This window comes from Pan troglodytes, chromosome 16 (assembly GCF_028858775.2).
Source record: "Pan troglodytes isolate AG18354 chromosome 16, NHGRI_mPanTro3-v2.0_pri, whole genome shotgun sequence".
Lineage (NCBI taxonomy): Eukaryota > Metazoa > Chordata > Mammalia > Primates > Hominidae > Pan > Pan troglodytes.
This window is the reverse complement of record NC_072414.2, coordinates 44,679,042-44,701,438: the sequence shown is the minus strand read 5'-3', so window position 1 is coordinate 44,701,438 and position 22,397 is coordinate 44,679,042. Positions and strand designations below refer to the sequence as shown.

The 22,397-nt window shown below is 39.0% G+C and overlaps 1 protein-coding gene across 2 annotated transcripts in view; it reads left to right on the top strand.

Annotated features, from left to right (window-relative positions):
- Positions 1-2,819: 2,819 nt before the first annotated feature.
- ATOSA (atos homolog A) overlaps positions 2,820-22,397 on the top strand; it is a 128,513-nt gene continuing 108,935 nt past the window's right edge. For both annotated transcript variants that reach the window (XM_054666961.2, XM_009429157.5), the window contains exon 1: positions 2,820-2,926. The gene's annotated coding sequence lies outside the window, so the exon portion shown is untranslated. The remainder of the gene's footprint in view (positions 2,927-22,397) is intronic.

Here is a 22,397-nt window from a genome sequence, read left to right as displayed (position 1 = left end):
GCTCTTTCAAAAATACATTCTGGACTGAATGTGATCCACAGAAGAAAATGCTCTTATTATTTAATGGTCATACTCCTCAATTTTTAATCAAAACAGCTTCACTCACATTATTCATCAAGCTTAACTCCTAATGACTTTTAGCTATTTTTGAAAGTCAAATCTATTACTGTGGCAAATTGTATTTTCCAAGTGCCTTAAATAATTCCATCCCACATTCTCTTCTTACCATGAGAACTTGAGCCAGATCATAAAAATGCCACACACTTCTGCCTTGCTGTCTTGAAATACTTGCTCTTGGAACCCAGATGTCATGCTATAAGGAAGCCCAAACTAGCCTGTGCATCTCCCACACTGAGACACCATGTGAAGGTGTGCCTAGGCCAGTAGTCCACATAAACTACCAGACATATGAGTGAGGATGTCTCCATCTGATTCTAACCTTCAGCCACTGAGTCACCCCTGCCTTCTTCCCAGTTGAGGACCCAGACATCACAGAGCAGACTCAGGCTGTACCCTCTCTACCCTGTCAGAATTCCTAACCCACAGAACCTTTGAACAGAGTAAAATGATTATTTTATGCCCTTAAGTTTTGGAGTGGTTTGTTAGGCAGCAATAATAACTAAACAACCAGCAGAGGGTAAAATTTGCCCTTTTGGTTGCAGTGAGCTGAGGTCGCACCACTGTACTCCAGCCTAGGTGACAGAGTGAGACCCTGTCTTTAAAAAAAAAAAAAATTGCTCCTGTTGAGGAAATTCAAAAGAATGTTCCCCAAAGTTTTATTTTATGAATCTTTAGGATTTGAGAGTGATAATACTAGAATCTTAGACCTCTGTGTATTAAAGTTTTCTGGGTTGGTACCCTAGTTACTAGCATTTTAACATCTGAATTTTTCCAGGAGATACAGGACCTGAATAATACTTTTTTTTTTAGCAAAAAATTTCCAGGTATTTCAGAATCCTAAAACTCTCAGGATGTCAAAAACAATGTCTAAAAGCAAGGTCCACAAAATCAAATGCCTTCAGGGGCCAGGCAGGTAATAAAAATGAGTCAAGTAGAGATTTGGGGTCCTGGAGGAAACTGGAGGATTCCAACAAGATTATTGAAGTGAATTCTCCCAGAGGGAAATGACCTGGTCTCAATCCTCCTCTGAAACATTAAAAGAAGCCCCATTGGCCTATTACCTGCCTAGCCTCATGGCAGATCTCTTTTACAAGCTCCAAAAAACTCTGAGAGCCCTAGGACATCCCTAGAATTTGTATTCTTTGAGCGTTGAAAAGAGGATTCAAAGGTTATTCTCCAGTGAAACACAATGGGCCTGATAAATATGCTGGTGCTACAGGGCAGTCTTGATTATACCCCTCTGCAGAAAGTGAGTCTGAGAGCTACGAATGGGGACTTTGCTTCATGGGATCCCATCATGTTTCCAGGAATAAAATCCCTTCATCAATTCATAAGCGTGGCTCAGATTCCTAAGAATTCTAGGCTCTATGATTGGGTGCTCACCCCCTACTAACACTTCTGGTATATGCATTCATTTCAATCTGTGAACAAACATGTGGTTTCTTCTTTGTTTATTTCTTTTAAAACATAATTTCAATTGATTATTAATGTAATGGTCCTCTCCCCTTTAGATGAGAAGCCTCCTTGGGGGAGCTCTTGCTTGTCTTGTTGTATCTCCAGGACTCAGTCAGTGCCTGGCACACACCAAGTATGCAATAACATTTAGTCAGTGAATGAATGGTGTCCATTCATTTAGTCACTACACACACAGGAAACACCTACTATGTTTCACGTACTGATTCTAGAAGTGTGGATAATGTCATGAGCAATACAGACCCAACTCATGGCACTTACAATCTAGTGGAGAAAGGGTAATGGAGACCAAGTAAATAAAAACACTCAATAATTTCAGGTAGTGTTAATAGCTATGAAGAAAACCAATCTGTGTACTGTGATAGAGGGGAGAGTCAGGGGAAACCTTAGAAAGACTGTGACCCTGTGAGCTGAATGAGAAGGAGCCAGATATTTAAGTAAAGAAGCAGGGAGGGAAGAGAGACAAATGTTCCAGTAGCAGGAATAGCCAGTGCAAAGGCCCTGAGGCAGATCTCATTTGGCTTATTTAAGCTATATGACACATCAGGAAGACAGTGTGCCAGGAGCATAATGAAAGAGGGTCACATGGTAGGGGAGGAAGCTGAGAGGTTGGCAGAGACAGAGCAGGGAGGGCCTTGTAGCCAGGAAAGAGACTGGATTCCAGGAGGTGCACAGCAGCAGACTGTAATAAGAGTCCAAGGAGCTGGTAGGCCCCAGCCTATGTTTCAGGGACCTAAAATCACATAAATACACAAACAACAGGAACAGAAACTTGACTGCTTACAGCTGCCGTCTTCCAGGTGCTAACTCTCACACCCACCCACCGGGCCTTAGAACTTTGGGACACCTGACCTTCCTCTGCCTTCCTTTGGGATCAGCTGCCAGCAATACAGCCCAGCAGGGACTGGTCAGCATCTCACTTGCTCTAGACATTTGTGGTTCTGAGTTCTTGCAGGTCAGAGATCAACTCATCAACACAAATGTCAGGGTATTAGGTTCAACATAATTATAACCATAAAAAAGCATACTGAGAGGAATCAGCCTGCAGTATTGGGAACTAGGCCTTAACAGCAAGATGACTTTGAGTTAGCCAGGCTCCAACAGTCTAAGGCCTGCCTCCTTCAACAAGCCTGGGCTCCCTGATGGGCAAGTCTCTCTAATTAGCTTGCCTCAGGGCTCCTCCCTCCCCCAGACTCCGCCTTCTACCTTGCTCTATTTACAGCAGGCACAGCGAACAGAGTCTACTGCTGCTGCCGCTGCCTGTAGACTTTCAGATCATCTCCCTCTTCTGTGTCAGGGAATGCTCCTGGCTGGTGCAGACACAACCCAATAGGTATGTGTCCAGAGAAAGGGGGGAGTGGGAAGGGGTGATGGCAGTAAGGAGGTAAGAGATGGGAAGTGATGTGTGGTGAGGAGTGAGGAGGGCGAAGGGGCTAGCAAGTGCAGGGGGTGGGAGAGCGATCTGGAGTATTCAAGGGGCATGAAGTGGAAGCTGCGTGCAGTCTTGGGATCATACAAGTGAAAGGGACTTGTATGCATTTTACGTTAAAAGGTCAGTGTGAAAAATACTCTGCACCTTGTAGTTTTTAAACCAGTAGTGTGGTCCTTTAAGAGAGGTGGTAGAATTAGAGCTTTGGGGTAAAGTTCAGCAGATATGAGAAACATTTATGTAAACTTCTCATTCAGCAGTAACCACTCTACTACATTAAAGCCAATGATTTTGCAATGATAGGTGACAGCAAAAGCCAATGATTTTGCAATGATAGGTGACATGCAGGTTAATAAATATTAGGAAAGAGGCTCTGGGCCAGTTTCCACGACAAATGTAAAACTTCAAAATGATCAGTCGTGGGTTTTGGGAGGTGAAAAGGAATGTACCCATCTTCTAATAAAGAGGGGGCAAAACTGACCCACTTGCCTGGATGTGCTTTGTTTGGTCTGCCTAGGTTCATCTTTCTTTTTTGTTTTCTTTCTTTTTTTTGTTTTTTAACACGAAGACTTGCAGACAGGGAGTACTCTCCATGGGTCCAGTCCTTACCACCCCTTCATCATTCACCTCTACATCAGCCAGCTTCTCTGAATTGTGTTACCTGACTGGGCTCTGGAGGCATTTGGGTTTGTGATTTCTGGTTAAGTCAGAAACTTCATCCTACCAGTGAGGAAGAGAGATGATTCCCACGGTATGCTAGTAAAGCAACTAGCAATAAACCTTATCCTACCAGGGAGGAAGGGAGGTAGCCTCCACAATATGTTAGTAAAACAATTAGCTATCTGTAAACAACTGGATAATATTATGAGTGACTTAAGCGTTTTGGTAAGAAGCTCTGAGGAGAATTTGTTTTTGACCAACTGGAACAGAAAAAAAAAAAAGTACCCAATTTTAAAGGGATGCTGGGTTATTTCTTTTCCCAATGTGGTTTAGCAGAAACTATTTCTTCAGTCCGGACAGTTTTGCAAGGTAGATTTTACAAATGCAGCTATTCTCACTTTTCAGATTGAAAAACAAGGCAATAGAGAGTGCCTTAATTCAGTAATCATACCTTGATTCAAAAACCACCCCCCAAACCTTGAACTCCATTATAAAGTCAGTCTGATAAGCAAATGCATCTTCATAAATCACACAAGCAGGAGAGTTTGTGTCCTACAGTTTAATCACGATGATCCCATCAAGCATTTAGGTGCCCTAGGAATCCTAGGGTTGGGAGTGGGAATCCAGAAGCAGCCTTGACACTGGGGCTAGATCCGAAAGTGCTTTTGGAACCTGAAGGAAAGTCCCTCTCCTCTTCTGCCTCCGTTTTCTGCTGTGAGAGAGGAGAGTGGCTCTGGAAGGACTAAGCTGTCTGGTTGTGGAATCAGTCTCCCAAGATGCTGAAAGTGTGGTTGACCCCAGCCTTGCCCAACCTCCTTCCCTTCATTTTGTTCATTTTTCATTTTGTCCTATTTACTACAGTTCTAATTTAATATTCAGTGCAGTTTTCCCCGGGTAACTTTACTCTCCTTTCCTGAAGTCCCGGAAAACCATCCCCAAGCCTCCTGAGGTTTCAGCCTCTGGTAATAAGGTTTCTATGACAGGAATGGTGTGGATTTGAGACTGGGATTTTCCTGGCTATCCAAAGCAAAATGGCATTCAGGGGCTCACGTAGGAAAGGCAAATGAATTTAACAATACCATTTTGTATCTTTGAGCATTTCTCATTCTTACAAACATATTTTTATTAAACTTTCGCTTTATCATACTCTCTCCCTCTCTCTTCTTCCTTCTCTCCCCTTTTCCACGATTTGACTTTTTTTCTGAATCATTCGGGAGTATGTGGCAAATATCATGTTCCTTCAGTGTATATTTTCTAAGACCAAGGATATTCTTTTATGTAAACACAAAATAGTAAATTTCAGAAATTTAATATTGATCTATTATTTTTATCTAACCTACTGTCTATATTTCAATTTCACTTGTCCGAACAGTAATACTTTTCTCCCACCAACATAGGATTGAATCATGCCTCTTTCACTTCCTTTAATCTGGAATAATTCCTCAGCCTGTCTTTGTCTTTTATGGCAATGACATTTTTGAAGAATGTAGGCCGATCATTTTATGTTCTTGACGGGTTTATCTGCTATGCATCCCCAGCTGGATTTTTTCATAGGTGATTTTGTGCCCTTCTCAGAATATAATTTCTGGAGACATGTGATATCTGTCTCTATTGAGTGGTGTTAATTTTAATTATCTATTTGCTGCCTATTTTTTCCACTGTGTATTTACTACTTGTTCCTTTGCAATCAATAAACAATTTGCGGAAAGACAATGAGACCGTGTAAATACCCTGCTCCGCATCAAACATTTCCCCCTAGATTTAGCATCCATTCTTGGTTCAAACCAATGTTTACCATGATGGTTGTAAAATGGTAACTTTCCAATTATATCACCGCTGCCTCTACATTGATCAAATGACATTCTGTTATGAGGAAGTCTTTACCGCCATTTGTTTACAGTTTTATTAATATATTTCACACACCATACAACTCCCCCTTTCAAAATGTGCAACTCAGTGGTTTTTAGTATAGTCAGAGTTGTATAGCCATCACCACAATCAATTTTAGGACATTTCAGCACCCCAGAAAGAAACCCCATACCTGCTAGCAGTCATCCCCCATTTCCCCCAGCCCTAGGGAAACACTAGTTTACTTTCTCTCTCTACAGATTTGCCTATTCTGAATATCTTATATCAGTGGAATCAAACAATGTGTGATCTGGCTTCTTGTACTTGGCATGATGTTTTCGATTTCATCCATTTTGTGGCATGCATCAATACATTGCTCCCTTTTATTGCTAAATTATTCTCTGTATAGACTTATGAATTCCTATTTTTAGTCAGTGAGTTATAATCATGATTGTCCTTATTTATTTTGATGCTCAACTTTCCCGGATTTGGGTCTTTCAAGCTAGTTTTGTTTCCTTTTGACATGTCCCTATCACTTTTTTGGAACATTTTCTTTTTGTTGTTTGTTCTTATAAGACAGCCTGTCTGATGAACATTTTTGTCTCCCTCCTTTCTAGTGAAAACCTTAGTTCCCAACAACATCATTGCATTCATTTGCCCAGTCCTGCAATACATATTAAATAATGTCTGAATTGCTAAAGCCATGCCACTATGGAAAGCTCATCTACTAACCAGAGTAAAAGATTTGTTTGTAGTTCTTTTCTCCATAGACTGAGGCTAGTCAAGATCCTGTGTTCACAAATTGGTTGGATTAGTTCCTTTTCCCCCTTCATTGTGGTTTTATTACTCATTTGAGAGAACATTGCGTTCACTGGTTCATTTGTTTGTATTGTTATAGTTCTCACTCCATCTTGCCTTAGTTTTATTTTTTAATATGTAGAACATTAATATCCTTCCAAAAGTGAAAACTAATAAGGTATGTATACTCACAGAAGTATAATTGTCTGACCTATCTCCCCTAACCCATTCCTTTTGCATGCCTCGAAGGTAACCAATTTCTTTTTTGTTTGTTTGTTTCACAGCAGTTTAATATGTAATACTGAAAAACTGGAAGTGACCCAAATGTACATCAGAGAGTAGATAAATAAATTATGGTATATTAATACAATGGAATACCACACAGAAACAAAAACTTCTACTATACATAACTGATCTTATAAATCATATATAATATAGAGTAAAAAGAATCATATAACAATTATGTTTTACTCAACTTATACAAAATTCAGAAACAGACAAAACTAATCTATAGTGATGGAAATGAGAATAGTGGTTACTTGGGGGTGAGATGATGGGGCTGGGGGTGTTGGTGCTATTGACATTAAAGATAAGAGAGCCCTGTTCTGGCGCTGGGAATCTATGTATTGATCTGAGTGGTGATTACATGTGTATATACTTAAGAATTCACTGAACTGTATGCTTATTTATCTTTTGCAGTGTACCTGTTATACCTCATTTACAAATTAAATTGATACAATGCTGCAATATGTACTTTCATCCACGAAGTTTTTTTTTCTCTTCTTTCTGGGTAATTTCTTTTTATATTATTATGCTTTAAGTTCTACGGTACATGTGCACAACGTGCAGGTTTGTTACGTAGGTATACATGTGACATGTTGGTTTGCTGCACCCATCAACTCGTCATTTACATTAGGTATTTCTCCTAAAGCTATCCCTCCCCCAGCCCCCCACTCCCCAACAGGCCCCGGTGTGTGATGTTCCCCTGCCTGTGTCCATGTGTTCTCATTGTTCAACTCCCACTTATGAGTGAGAACATGCAGTGTTTGGTTTTCTGTCCTCGTGATAGTTTGCTGAGAATGATGGTTTCCAGCTTCATCCATGTCCCTGCAAAAGGACATGAACTCATCCTTTTTTATGGCTGCATAGTATTCCATGGTGTATATGTGCCATATTTTCTTTATCCAGTCTATTATTGATGGACATTTGGGTTGGTTCCAAGTCTTTGCTATTGTGAATAGTGCCGCAATAAACATATGTGTGCATGTGTCTTTAAAGTAGCATGACTTACAATCCTTTGGGTATATACCCAGTAATGGGATTGCTGGGTCAAATGGTATTTCTAGTTCTAGATCCTTGAGGAATTGCCACACTGTCTTCCACAATGGTTGAATTAATTTACACTCCCACCAACAGTGTAAAAGTGTTCCTATTTCTCCACATCCTCTCCAGGGTCTGTTGTTTCCTGACTTTTTAATGATCGCCATTCTAACTGGCGTGAGATGGCATCTCACTGTGGTTTTGATTTGCATTTCTCTGAGGACCAGTGATGATCATTTTTTCATATGTTTGTTGGCTGCATAAATATCTTCTTCTGAGAACTGTCTGTTCATATCTTTTGCCCACTTTTTGATGGGGTTTTTGTTTTTTTCTTGTAAATTTGTTTAAGTTCTTTGTAGATTCTGGATATTAGCCCTTTGTCAGATGGATAGATTGCCAAAATTTTCTCTCATTCTGTAGGTTGTCTGTTTACTCTGATGATAGTTTCTTTTGCTGTGCAGAAGCTCTTTAGTTTAATTAGATCCCATTTGTCTATTTTGGGTTTTGTTGCCATTGCTTTTGGTGTTTTAGTCGTTAAGCCTTTGCCCATGCATATGTCCTGAATGGTATTGCCCAGGTTTTCTTCTAGGGTTTTTATGGTTTTAGGTCTTACATTTAAGTCTTTAATCCATCTTGAGTTAATTTTTGTATAAGGTGTAAGGAAGTGATCCAGTTTCAGCTTTCTACATATGGCTAGCTAGTTTTCCCAGTGCCATTTATTAAATAAGGAATCCTTTCCCCAATGCTTGTTTTTGTCAGGTTTGTCAAAGATCAGATAGTTGTAGATATGTGGTATTATTTCAGAGGCCTCTGTTCTGTTCCATTGGTCTATATCTCTGTTTTGGTACCACTACCATGCTGTTTTGGTTAAAGGTAACCAATTTCTTTATTTTCTGATATGTCCTTCCTATTTTTCTTTTTGTGCAAAGTAATTAATCTATGTATGTTTTCTTTCTTCCTTATTTCCTATAAAAAGGTAGTATATACTATAGATATTCTTTTGCTTTTTGCCTTTTTTCTCTTAATAGTATATCCTGGAAGTCACACCAAATTAGTTCAGAGACATTCCCGCCCCCAATTTTTACACAGCGATATAGTACTCTATTGTGTGTATGTGCCACATTTAATTTTTTCTTTCTTGTTTTAAAAAATTATACTTTAAGTTCTAGGGTACATGTACACAACGTGAAGCTTTGTTACATAGGTATACATGTGCCATGTTGGTTTGCTGCACCCATCAACTCGACATTTACCTTAGGTATTTCTCCTAATGCTATCCCTCCCCTAGCCCCCCACCCCCTAACAGGCCCCGGTGTGTGTACCACATTTTATTAAACTAATCTCCTATACTGCAATGAATAACCTTGTGCATATGTATTTTCAGATGTTTGGAGGTATATCTTTACTAGATTTCTAGGAGTAAAATTGCTGGTTGATGGTTAAGCAACCATCAGGTAGTTTTCTTAGGTATAGCAAATTCCCTTCATATGGGTTGGGTTTCTCCACAGCCTTGCTAACAGAATGCACCATTTTGTTAAACTGATGGGCAAGAAATAGTATCTTAGGGTAATTTAATTTGTAATTTGCTTATTATGAATGAAATTGATCTTTTAAAGACCATTTTTGTGAGCTTTATTGAAGTATAGTTGAAATCCTATAAACTATATAAAATTTAATCAGTATACAATCAGTATAAAACATTTCTATCACCCCTAAAATTTTCCTGTGTCTCTTTTAAATAAATTCCTCCCTCTACCCCTGTGCCCAAGGAAACACTGATTTGCTTTTTGTTGTTTTGGATTAGTTTGCAGTTTCTAAATTTGTATATAAAAATCGAACCATGTGTACTCTTATCTGGTTTCTTTCAGCATAGTGATTCTGAGATTCACCCACATTGTTATGTGTATCAGACCCTGTTTGTTTTTATCGCTGAATAGTATTCTATTGTGTGGATATACTACATTTTGTTTATCTGTTTACCTGATAATTGACATTTAGGCTGTTTCTAGTTTGGGACTATTGCAAATAAAGTTACTATGAAAATTTGTGTACAAGTCGTTGTGTGGACATGTGTTTTTGTTTCCCTTGGGTAAGTATCTGACAGAATGGCTTATTATGGGTGAAACTGAGCATTTTAAATGCTCATTCAATGTCATTTTTCTATCTTTTGTGATTATCCAGTCACGTGTTTTGCCCATTTTCCTTTTTTTTTTTTTTTTTTTTTTTTTGGAAACACTTTTTTTTTCAACTTTTAGATTCAGGGGATACATGTACAGGTTTGTTACCTGGGTATACCGCATGATACTGAGGTGTGGGGTACAGTTGATCCTGTCATCCAGGTACTGAGCATAGTATCCAAATAGTTACTTTTTCAACTCTTGTCCTCCTCCCTCCCTGCCCCCAGTAGTTCCCAGTTTCTACTGCTGTCATCTCTATGTCCATGAGTACCCAATCTTTGGCTCCCACTTATAAGTGAGAACATGTTGTATTTGGTTTTCTGTTCCTGCATTTATTTACTCAGGATAATGGCCTCCAGCTGCATCCATGTTGCTGCAAAGGACATGATTTTGTTTTCTTTTTATGGCTGTGTGGTATTCCATGGTGTATATGTACCACATTTTCTTTATCCAGTTCACTTGTTGGGCACCTAGGTTAAGTCTGTATCTTTGCTATTGTGAATAGTGCCATGATGAACATGTGAGTGCATGTGTCTTTTTGGTAGGAAGATTTTTCATCTGGATATATACCTGATAAGGGGATTTCTGGGTTGAATGGTAGTTCTAAGTTCTTTGATAAATCTCCAAAGTGCTTTCCACAGTGGCTGAACTAATTTGCATTCCCACCAACAGTGTATAAGGGTTCCTTTTTCTCTGCAGCCTTGCCAGCATCTGTTGTTTTTTTACTTTTTTATAGCCATTCGGACTGGTATGAAATGGTATCCCATACAAAATCTTGTGATTTTGACTTGCATTTCTCTGATTAGTGATGTGGAGCATTTTTTCATGTGTTTGTTATTTGCCCATTTTTCTGTAAGATTTTTTGTCTTCTCTTTTTTAAAATTTATTTTTTTAGTTGAGATGGGGTCTTGCTATGTTGCCCAGACTACTCTTAAACTCTTGGCCTCAAGTGATCCTCCCACCTTGGCCCTGGTCTTCTCTATTTTTAAAGCTCTTTCTGTATTAGGAACATTATATCTTTATCTTAAAATGTTGCAGATATTTTCCCCCAATTTCTCATTTGTATGTTAATTTTACTTAAAGTGTTTCTATGCACAATTTTAGATTCTTATGATGGCAAATGTATTGTTCTTAATAGTATCTGAATTTTGAATCATAGTTAGGAATCCTTATGCCCACATTATGGAGAAATTTGCCTGTTTTCTTCTATTAGTATAATTTTGCTTTTCACATTTAGATTTCTGATCATTTGAAGTTTACTGTGTGTGTTGTGAAGAAAGGATCTAATTTATCCTTTCTAAATGGCTTACCAGTTGTACTGAGATCTCAAAAGATTATTTTTGTCCTAGTGATTGAAGAAATCACCTCTATGATTTACATATATATATACTGGAGACAGGGTCTCATCCTGTTGCCCATGCTGGAGTGCAGTGGCACCATTATGGCTCATTGCAACCTCAAACTCCTGGGCTCAAGTGAGTCTCCAGCCTCAGCTTCCCAAGTAGCTGGGATTACAGGCTCAGGCCACCATGCCTGGTTAATGTTATACTTTGTAGAGACAGGGCTCAAGCTATCCTCCCCCCTTGGCCTCCTGAAGTGCTTGGATTACAGGCATGAGCCACCAGGCCTGGCCATATGCCATATTTCTATATGTTCTTTTTCTATTCTATTTCATTTGTTGGTCTACTTCATGTTTTAGTACAACCTTGTTTTAAGTATAGAGGCTTTGTTGTATATTTTAATTATGTGATAGGAATAGTCTCTCTCCCCTTCCCCTCAACTAATCTTCCTTTTCACATTTTCCAGCTATTCTTGTATGTTTGTTTCTCTACATTAACTTTATCAACCTGTCTAGCTCCAGAAAAAACAGCTTGTTAGTATTTTTATTGAGATCATGTTAAATTTATAAGTTAACTTAGGGGGAACTGACATTTTGATGACTAGGTATTCTCACCAAGAACAAGGGGTATCTTTCCATTTGTTAAAGTCTTCTTTTGTTAAATATATGTTGAGGTAAATATATTCAAAAACTGAATCAGAAATTACTTCCACGAGAGAGGTAAAAACCAAGGAGTTTATTTTACTTGCTTTCCAATAAAGGAAAGCAACAACTTAAAAACAATAATGACATACTGCTTAATTATCTTTAATTGTGCTGAGGAATTACAGACATCTTGGTCTGCAGCATTCAAGTTTGCTAGATAGCACTTCCTTAAGTGTTCTCTAGATAAATATGAAGGGTAGTTGCTTCTAGGTATAAAAAGCCTCATCACAATAAGGCTTTTTTTGAAGTGGTCTTGGATCCTGTTGAGAACCTGAAAGCTATGTTTTGAAGTGGTCTTGGATCCTGTTGAGAACCTGAAAGCTATGGACTCTTTCCCTCAAAATACATAAGCTTACAACATTTTTCACAGGGGAGGAGAGGGGGCAGAGACCCCCCTGAAGCCAATACTTAGATACTAGTTTTGAACTCCTACACTGTGGGTTATATATTACAGTCTTACAAACCTAGAGAGGGGTAGGCAATAAGTGGGTTTAGGAACTTTACACATGGACAATAATACATATTATTCATGCCTCCCTATTTCTTTTGAGGGGTTTATAATCTAAATTTATTGACAAGCAATTTTTAATTTGGTATGTAAAGTCTCACCAAGAAGATCATAGAGTTGTTCCTGTAGAGAAAAGAAATGTAGTAGAAAAGAGAATAAGCATCTACCTTCTTCCTCCACTGATGGTCAATCTTTTCAGTTAATTTCATGTTAACAATCTAGACTTTAGATTTGAAAAATGTATACATTGAAAATAAAGTAGTTGATGGCATACCCATACATATTCTGAGCATTAAGGAAAAACAAGCTGTGTTTTAGGATGCCCCATGTCTAGTGATTAATCTTCAGGTTTGGAAATCTCACTTTAGAGCTGAAAATTCTAAGAAACAAAGGCAAGAAGGCAGAAGACTGAATTGCTGCTGATGCCACTAGTATCCTTCAGATTTCCTCAAACACTAAATCCGAACGCTACAGTAAGGCATGGTGATCCTCTGCAGGTTAACCTGGGCACACTCCCACTTGATGTCATATTCTGAGTACTTGCACAGGATGCCCGCTGGGGAGATAAGGCTGGAGGCGGCAATACTGTGGACAGATTATAAAAGGCCCTGTTTACCACCACAGAGTTTAGATTCTCTGAGACAAAAGGAACCACTCAAGTGGAATGGCATGATAAGATCTGTTTTTTTTTAATGAGTTACTCTGTTGGAGAGTGAAACGGGAGGGTGAAGAGGCCTTACTGAGGCAAGAAGACTTACTCTGTACCAGAACAAAAATAAAGGCCTTAAAAATCTCCAAATCCTTTTAATCCTATCTTGTGCACAAGATAGGATTAAAAGGATTTGGAGATTGGACCAGGAGGAGGACACATCAAGGATGACCATATATACTTAACAAGGATGTGGGAATGTTGGAACTTGGAGCCCTTTCTTTCTAGCCAAATATTCTCCCTCAAGGACATTTTTCCATCTCCTGCCTGACTGCAACAGGAGTAAAATGTTCTTCGGTCCCAACTGCCACCACTGTGAAGGCACAGACAAGAAAGCAGAGAGGAAGTAGACAGTAAACAAAACAGGTACTGATGGTTAGGAGGCTAACCTTGTCATGGTGCTAGGTGATTTCTGAGCCATTAGTGGCTTAACCTAGGTTTTTACTTGTCCGAGGCTGGGGCAAGCTGATGCTAGTACTGTGCATTTATGCAGTGCTTTTATTTCCAGTATCTGTACTTCTATTTTCATTCTCCATTTTATTCGTCCAATAATAACTGTCTTTTTTTCACTGAGTCAACTGGCAGTATGTTCTGGACTATATTAAAACCATTTTCCAAAGTTTTGCCATGGCTCGAGTTTCCAAAATCACCACCACTTCAGCAGATTTGGCCAAGTTTATTTATTTGTTTAGTGAGTAACAACATACAAATACTAAAATGAAGACAGTACAGTAATCTTAAGTGTGTAGCTTGAGTTTTTACTTATGTATACATCTGTATAACCACACTCTAGATAAAATTATACATTTTCTGTACTGCATGCAATTCTCTTGTGTACTTTTCGGTCTGTGCCTTGAAAGGTTAATCACTATTCTGACTTCTACAAACATCTTTTAGTTGTGCTTGTTCTTAAACTTTGTATAAATGAGTCACATACTAGAATTTGTTTGTGTCTGACTTCTTTCAGTCAACATAGTATCTCTATGTGATTTCTCCAACTTGTTGGAGCTGATTATTTATTTTTTAATGTGCAATATTCCATTATGTAAATCTATTACAATTTATTTGAGCATTTGGATTGTTTCATCTTTTGGATATTATGAACAAAGCTGCTATGAATATAATGTACAAATGAGAGAACATAGCACTAATTTCTTTTAAGTATAAAGAATGGAATTGCTGGATCATAAAGCAGATGCAGGTTATCTCTAGTAGAAACTCAGTGGTTTTTCAAAACAATTGTATCATTGTGCATGTTCCCCCAGCCACAAATAAGAATTCTATATCCTTGGAACAGGCGCGGTGGCTCATGCCTGTAATCCCAGCACTTTGGGAGGCCAAGGCGGGCAGATCACGAGGTCAGGAGATCGAGACCATCCTGGCTCACACAGTGAAGCCCCATCTCTACTAAAAATAGAAAAGAAAATTAGCCAGGCGTGGTGGCACGGCCTGTAGTCCCAGCTACTCAGGAGGCTGAGGCAGGAGAATCACTTGAATCCGGGAGGTGGATGTTGCAGTAAGCCGAGACCTTGCCACTGCACTTCAGCCTGGGTGACACAGCGAGACTCTGTCTCACAAAAAAAAAAAAAAAAAAAAAAAATTCTACATCCCTGAAAATACTTAGGATTGTCAGTCTTTTAAATTGGAGACTTTCTGGGGTGGTAGTAGTGGTTTCTTGTGATTTTTAATTTGTGTTCCCCTGATGAGTCATATAAAGCCCCCGTGAGCTTTATTTCATAATTTTGACCACTTGGATATCTATCTTTTCAAGTTTCTGTTCAAGTCTTTGCCCAATTTTTTATTGGGCTGGTTGTCTTTTTCTTAATAACTTGTAGAAATCTTTTTTTTTAATGGTAGTTCCAAATTGTTTGTTAGATATATGTATTGCAAGTATCTTCTAGTCTGGTTTGCAAACATTTATTTATGAGCAAATGTAACATTATGTTCTTAACCTAAAGGTTATAAGAAAACTGGGGAAAAAATTCTAAGGTAAATTTTGTCATATTCTTACGCATTAAAGAAGTGAGTCATGTTTCAGATAAATTATTTTTAAAAGTATTTAGTTCATTTCAACTAGCCATTTATGAAGCATCTGTTCACATCTTCTAAGGATTCCAAGATATGTAAGATAGGTTCTCCCATGAGGTGTTACTGTGGAGAAAGAGAGGCAAGTGGGCAACCAAGACTGCTGTAAGATGTGAAAAGCGGTGTATAACATGCTACAGGAGCAAGGATGAGGGAGAAACTCATTTGGCCTGAGAAGTCAGTATTGGAAGAAGGGAAGTCTTTGAAGATGGAGCAAGAGTTTCCATGGTTGTGCAGGCTTTGCAGGAAAAGGGAACATAAGAAACAAATGCCCAGAGGAATGAAAGGGCCATAAGCCGAGGAGCAGCAGGGGTCTGTGGTGGTCAGAGCATAGGATGGGAGAAAGAAGGAATGACTTGTAATAAAGCAGAAAAAGTTAGCCAAGTGAAGATGGGAGAACCTTGTTAGCATTGTTAGAACTTCAGATTTTTATCCTGTATGCTAGCCAGACACCTCAGGATTTTCAAATTATGGAAGTAATAAGATCAGGTCTGAATAGATTAAATATGATTAGAACATGGGTTTTTAATCTTTTCTGGCCTTGAACCCCTTTGGCTATCTGATAAAGCCCATGAATCCCCCAGAATATAATTTATATTAGGTTAAATATTATATATTTAATCTTTATATAAATTAAAATACATAGGAATTAAAAGGAATCCAATAATGTTGAAATACAAAATAGTTCTTAATTGTGATATTTGCTCCATTATTAGCACATTTAAAAAAATCTAGTGGTAGGTCTAATATAATTTCAAAGTGGTAATGCATTAAATGATACCTTGAGACATGTGTCAACTTTAATTATGCTATGAAAATATCTAATTTCTGTTGGTGACAGTCACTGGTACTGCAGCTTGTTGCTTATGTTTATAAGCATAAAGGAAATGCTAAATTTCAGTTAGATGTAAATGAAAATCAAAGCAAACTTTTTCAGAATTCACTAGGTCACAGACCCAGTGAATTCTATGCATATATCCCAAGCTAGGACCCTCTGTAATGAGAAGGGTACCCCAGCTGATAGGATAGACTGGAAGAAGGGGTAAGTGAAAGGCAGGGAGGCCAATTAGGAGGCTGTTTCAATGATCCAGATAAGCCTGAATGGAGGCTGTTGTGGTTGGGTAGAGGGCAGTGGCTGGTATTTGGAAATAGAATCCAGGTATGTATATTGCAGGGTGTGTAGGGGAATGGGTGGGGAAGTGGGAGAGAGGAATGGCTAGAGGAGTTCACTGAGGTTTCTAGCTTGGGTAAGACAGAGGTGGCAGACCAAGCCACACTAGCTCTTACCTGGGTTGCAGGAATAGCCTACCATTAGTTAGTTTCCATGTGTCTCCCCTTGCCCCACTATCATCTAATTTCAACAGAGCAGTCAGAGCGAACGTTTTAAACATAAATAAGACCGCGTAATGTCTCTGCTCAAAGCCCTGCAATGACCAGTCCTTATGATAGTCCCTAAAACCCCATGTAATCTAGGCCTCCATCCCCTCTCCAACCTCATTTTCTACTGTCTCCCGACCCACATTCATTGAGTTCCAGCTGCAACTGCTCTTCACAAGCATATAAGGGAATGCTCCTGCCTTGAGCCTTTGTGCTGACTGTCCCTTGGCCTGGAACAGTCTTCCTCTAGATAGCCACATGCTAACTCCCTTAACTCCTTCATGTCTTTTCTCAAACCTCTTCAAGTCTTTTCTCCCCTAACCTCCTTCCAATGACGCCTACCCTGACAACCTTATCTGGAAATGCCTCTCCCCAAATCCCACTTAACTCTGCTCAATTTTTTCCTGCCTCTTATATCTCATACCCTTTATTCATTTATTGTCCCTGTCAGTCCACATGGCAAATATGAGTCCCTGCACACTCATAGGTGCACGAGGACAAGATTCTTTTTGTTCACTCTTCCAAATGTCGACAGCAGTGACTGGTGCAAAGTAGATGCTCAATAGATATTGTAAGAATGAATAGGGAGGATCTTAATCACAAAGGAAGAAAAGGCGGGAGAGAAGTAGAAGCTCTCAGGGAAGAAAGAGAATGTTGTTGATTTAATATTGATTTGGAAGGATCTGTGAGTCATCCTGTAGATGTAGACAGCTGGGTAGCCTGCAGGGCAGGAAACGATGGTTTATGCTAGAAATGTAGATTTGGAAGCTGATTGGCACAAGGGAGACAGATAAAGCGCGGACTTGTTCAGAGAGTACTTTAGCCTGAGCAATTTGGTGGCAAAACTAATGTTTAAAAAGTAGTCAGGGCCAGGCATGGTGGCTCACATCTGTAATCCCAGCACTTTAGGAGACCAAGGTAGGCAGATTGCTTGAGACCAGGAGTTCAAGACCAGCCCGGCCAATGCTGTGAAAGCCCAACTCTACTAAAAACACAAAAATTAGCCAGGCATGGTGATGCACGCCTGTAATCCCAGCTTCTTGGGAGGCCGAGGCATGATAATTGCCTGAACCCAGGAGGTGGAGGTTGCAGTGAGCCGGGATCACACCACTACACTCCAGCCTGGGCAACAGGATAAGACCCTGTCTCAAAAAAACAAAACAAAAAAAACAGAAAAAAAAAAAAAAAGAATAATGGGGGAAAGTATGGTGATTGTCCCTGGAAATCAGTAAGACAAAACATATTTTAAATTTAAATTTTAAAAGGTATAATAGATTTTTTTTAGTACTCTGGCAGCAGTGCTGTTGTAAAACAGTGGGATTCTATGTATATCACAAACATTGTATTTTGGCATTGTGTGTATTTTGTATTTTCTAGCTTATCTGATAATAGGGCGCGAGGTCAAATTTTCATGAGTATTTTTTTTAATTAAAAAAATAGAGGCGGGGTCTTGCTATATTTGGACTCCTGGGCTCAAGCAATTCTCTCACCTCAGCCTCCCAAAGTGGCGGGATTATAGTCGTGAGCCACCACACCCAGCAAATTTTCAGGAATTCTTGAGTCTCAAAGTAGAAATGGTAATTATTTGCTTTAATTCTGAGCAATCATATATTAAAATATACTCAGCAGGCCGGGTGCAGTGGCTCATGCCTGTAATCCCAGCACTTTGGAGGCCAAGGAAAGCGGATCACCTGAGGTCAGGAGTTCGAGACCAGCCTGTTCAACATGGAGAAACCCTGTCTCTACTAAAAATGCAGAATTAGCCAGATGTGGTAGTGCATGCCTGTAATCCCAGCTACTTGGGAGGCTGAGGCAGGAGAATCATTTGAACCCATGAGGAGGAGGTTGCGGTGAGCTGAGATCGTGCCATTGCACTCCAGTCTGGGCAACAAGAGCAAAACTTCATCTCAAAAAAAAAATATATATATATATATATATATATACACACACACACACACGCACACACACACATACTCAGCTGAGGGATTAAGTGGGTCATATAAAAAGATTCACATGAAAAGTTACAAAATTCTATTTTGTATATTTGGAGGATATGTATAAAAATGCAAAGTAGTCATACCATATGGTGCACTTAACCCATTAATTTAGAGAACTTGAACAAAAGAGAAGAGAGAGTGAGGTATGAGAGAGAACAATTTAAGCAGTGCAGACACGCATATCTGCCATTCCACTCAACTATTGTCTTCTACATAAGTATGAGAGGCAAGGCTAGAAGAGGTTTTTCTATTAAGTTGGTATCAGTTTTTATATGTCTCTCTTAGAGTAAGCATTTCACTGTGCCAAGTGTAATTCTAGTATTCCACATAAACTTTTGGAATTAATTTGTTAAACTCCATTAGAAAATATTTTGGAAATCTTGACTGAGATTGCATTGACTTTATGGATTGAGGAAGGACCGACAATATCTGTCTTCCAATTTATTTAGATCTTCTTTTATGTCATTTTTCACAGGTCTTTAATTTTTTTAATTAGATTTATTTCTAAGTGATAGTATGGTTTTGTTTTTGTGAATGGACCCCTATCCCTTAACATTTTCTACCCAGTGTTGATATACTAGAAGCTATTAATTTTTAAAATGTTGATCATATATCCAACCACAGTACTAAATTCTATTAGTTCTGCTAACTTAACTATATTCTCTGAAATCGTTTTTTTGAGATGGAGTCTCGCTCTCTCACCCAGGCTGGAGTGAAGGAGCGTGATCTTGGCTTACTGCAACCTCTGCCTCCTGGGTTCAACTGGTTCTCCTACCTTAGCCTCCCAAGTAGCTGAGATTACAGGTATGCACCACCATGCCTAGCTAATTTTTGTACTTTTAGTAGAGACAGGGTTTCTCCATGTTGGCCAGGCTGGTCTCAAACTCCTGACCTCAAGTGATCCACCTGCCTTGGCCTCCCAAAATGCTGAGATTACAGGCATGAGCCACCGCACCTGGCCCGAAATAGTTTTGTTTCAATCTTTCCGTTTGTATGTCTCTTTTCCTGTTTTAGCATTATTGACTAAAACTTAAAGTGGCAAAAGATGTTCTTGACTTTCAAGGAATGCTTGCTTTGAAGCTTTCACTGTTAGGTGTGATGCTTACTATAAGGTTTGGTAAATGCTCTATAAGAGAGTTTTGTGCCAGGCATGGTGGCTCATGTTTGTAATCCCAAGGTTTTGGGAGGCCAAGGCATAAGGATCACTTCAGGCCAGGAGTTTGAGGCCAGCCTGGTCAACAGAGTAAGACTCCATCTCAAAAAAATAAGGCCCTGTGCTATAGCTGACGCCTGTAGTCCCACCTACTCAGGAGGCAGAGACAGGAGGATTGCTTGAGTCCAGGGGTTCCAGACTGCAGTGAGCCTGATTAAGCCACTGCACTCCAGCCTAGTCAACAGAGTGAGACCCCATCTCTAAGAAGAAAAAGAGGTAGTTTTCAGGCTGGGTGCAGTGGCTCATGCCTGTAATCCCAGCACTTTGGGAGGCCAAAGCAGGACGATGGCTTGAGCTCAGGAGTTTGAGATCAGCCTGGGCAATATGGTGAAACCCTGTCTCTACAAAAAATACAATTAGCTGGGTGTGGTTGTGCATACCTAAAATCTCAGTTACTCAGGAGGCTGAGGTGTGAGGGTTGCCTGAGCCTGGGAAGCAGAGGTTGCAGTAAGCAGGGATCACGCCACTGCACTCCAGCCTGGGTGATGGAGCAAAACCCTGTGTCAAAAGTTTTCCTCTTTTCTTAGCTCTCAAATACATTTTAATAGGAATGAATATTAAATTTTGTCAAGTGTAGATTTTGGCATAAAACAATCATTTGCTTTCTATTTTCTTTATTCAGATAGTATGGCAATTTGTGTTAATACATTTTATAATGTTGAAGCAGTCCTATATTCCTAGGATAAAGTCTTGGTCATGATGTAATATTCCTTTAACACACTTCTGGATTCTGTGCTAATATTTGGAATTTTTGTTTCTCTGTTTATAGCTGAGATTTATTTCTTATGTTTTTGGGGAGATGGAGGACTACTTTTCATTTTGGTTTATTAGGATTATGTTGATCTAAAATGAAATGGGAAACTTTGTATCCTTTTCCTTTGCTCTGGTCAGCTTATTTAAGAAAAAAAAAAGGCATGATCTGTTCTTTGATGGTTTAGTAGAACTTTCTCAAACTCTTCTGGGCCTGGTATCTCTTTTTGGAGTGGATCTTTGACTCGCTTTTCAATTTCTTTTTCTTTTTCTTATTTATTTATTTATTTATTTTTGACACAGGTCTTGCTCTGTCTCCCAGGCTGGAATACAGTGGTGTGATTAAGTCTCACTGCAGCCTTGACCCCCCGGGCTCAAGTGATCCTCCCACCTCAGCCTCCTGAGTAGCTGGGACTACAGGTATGCACCACCATGCCTGGCTAATTTTTTAACTTTTTGTAGAGACGGAGTCTCACTATGTTGTCCAGGCTGGTCTTGAAACCCTGGGCTCAAGCTACTCTCCCACCTCAGCCTCCCAAATCTTTTCAGTTTCTTAGATGATGATCAATCTATTTGGGTTCTCTACCTATTCTTGGTTCTGTTTAATAGTTTATCGTTTCCTTAAGGCCATCTATTCATTCTAGTTTTCAAATTTGAATGTATAAAATTACATATAAACCTGATAATTAAAAGTTACCTGCTGTAGCCACAGTTATATTATCTTTCTAATTTCTAAGGTTGTTTGTGTTCCCAGAGAGTTGCAGATATTTAAACTGCAGCCTATTTAGTTGAAGACAAGAAGAGAATTTCCACAGCAGTACTATAGCAACCAATGAGACTAAGTCTTGTAAAGCAATTAGAAGTTCAGGTGTTTAGGGATTTGAGTATCTTGGAAAGAAAGCCTGTAAAAGTTTGAATGATAAAATATAAGAGCATTTTTAGTCTCTTAATGCTCCACTAAAATAATAACTAAAGAGTCCTAGATGGATAAGCAGAGATTGACTAGGAAAAAAAAAAAATCCCTAGAAACTCTGAAGCACTTAACAGGGTTCCCTCAACTCTCCACTCCCCCTGGGCCATCTTATCTCTACTGGGAAAGACATTCATTCTTAATTTTAGTTGGTCTAAGAAATATAACATTAAAATCCTTTGCCTGACTATTGAGTTACCAGCAGGATCATCACAGAATGCATCAATGTCAATTCCTTGACATTTCAATTTCACCAAGCATCAGATTCTATCTTCTCCATTTTTCTTCATCTAGTTTAATGAATCACCTGTATCTTTATTTTCAGTCTGTTATCTTGAGCAATCCATGCCATTAATTTTCAGTTTATCTTTTACTCAGGATGAGGAAAAATGGCCAGCCTTTTTATTTCCAGGATTCACTTCATTTACAGGTGGCACATTACCACTGTTGCAAAATGCTAGCATATAAATGTCATCATTTTATTCTCTTCTTCTGTTGGATTCTGCAAGTGTCATCTTGTTACAGTACTATACTTCTGGCTCTACTTAGGGGCCATGTTCTACTTAACAGTTTATGGTTTTGTTAACCTTCTTTCTGTTGTTCACTTTGTTTCAGATGTACTAAATTTTAGAAAGCTCTGAACTAAGCTGTACTTTGATATAAATATCCTTAGATTAAAATGTTAACACATGGGTTTTAATGTTACATCCTTATTCATGTAATATATTCGGAAACCATGAATATTTAAAACGAAAGCAAACAAATGTAGATCACATGCTTCTGACATATATTCAGGTTTCTCCGTATGTATTAAGACCCAAGGAGTCTAAATACTCCAGGCTAGACCATAGCACAATCTAGGCAGGAGTCATGTCAATCTTGTTCACTACTAAATTCCTAATGCTAGTACATGTCTGGC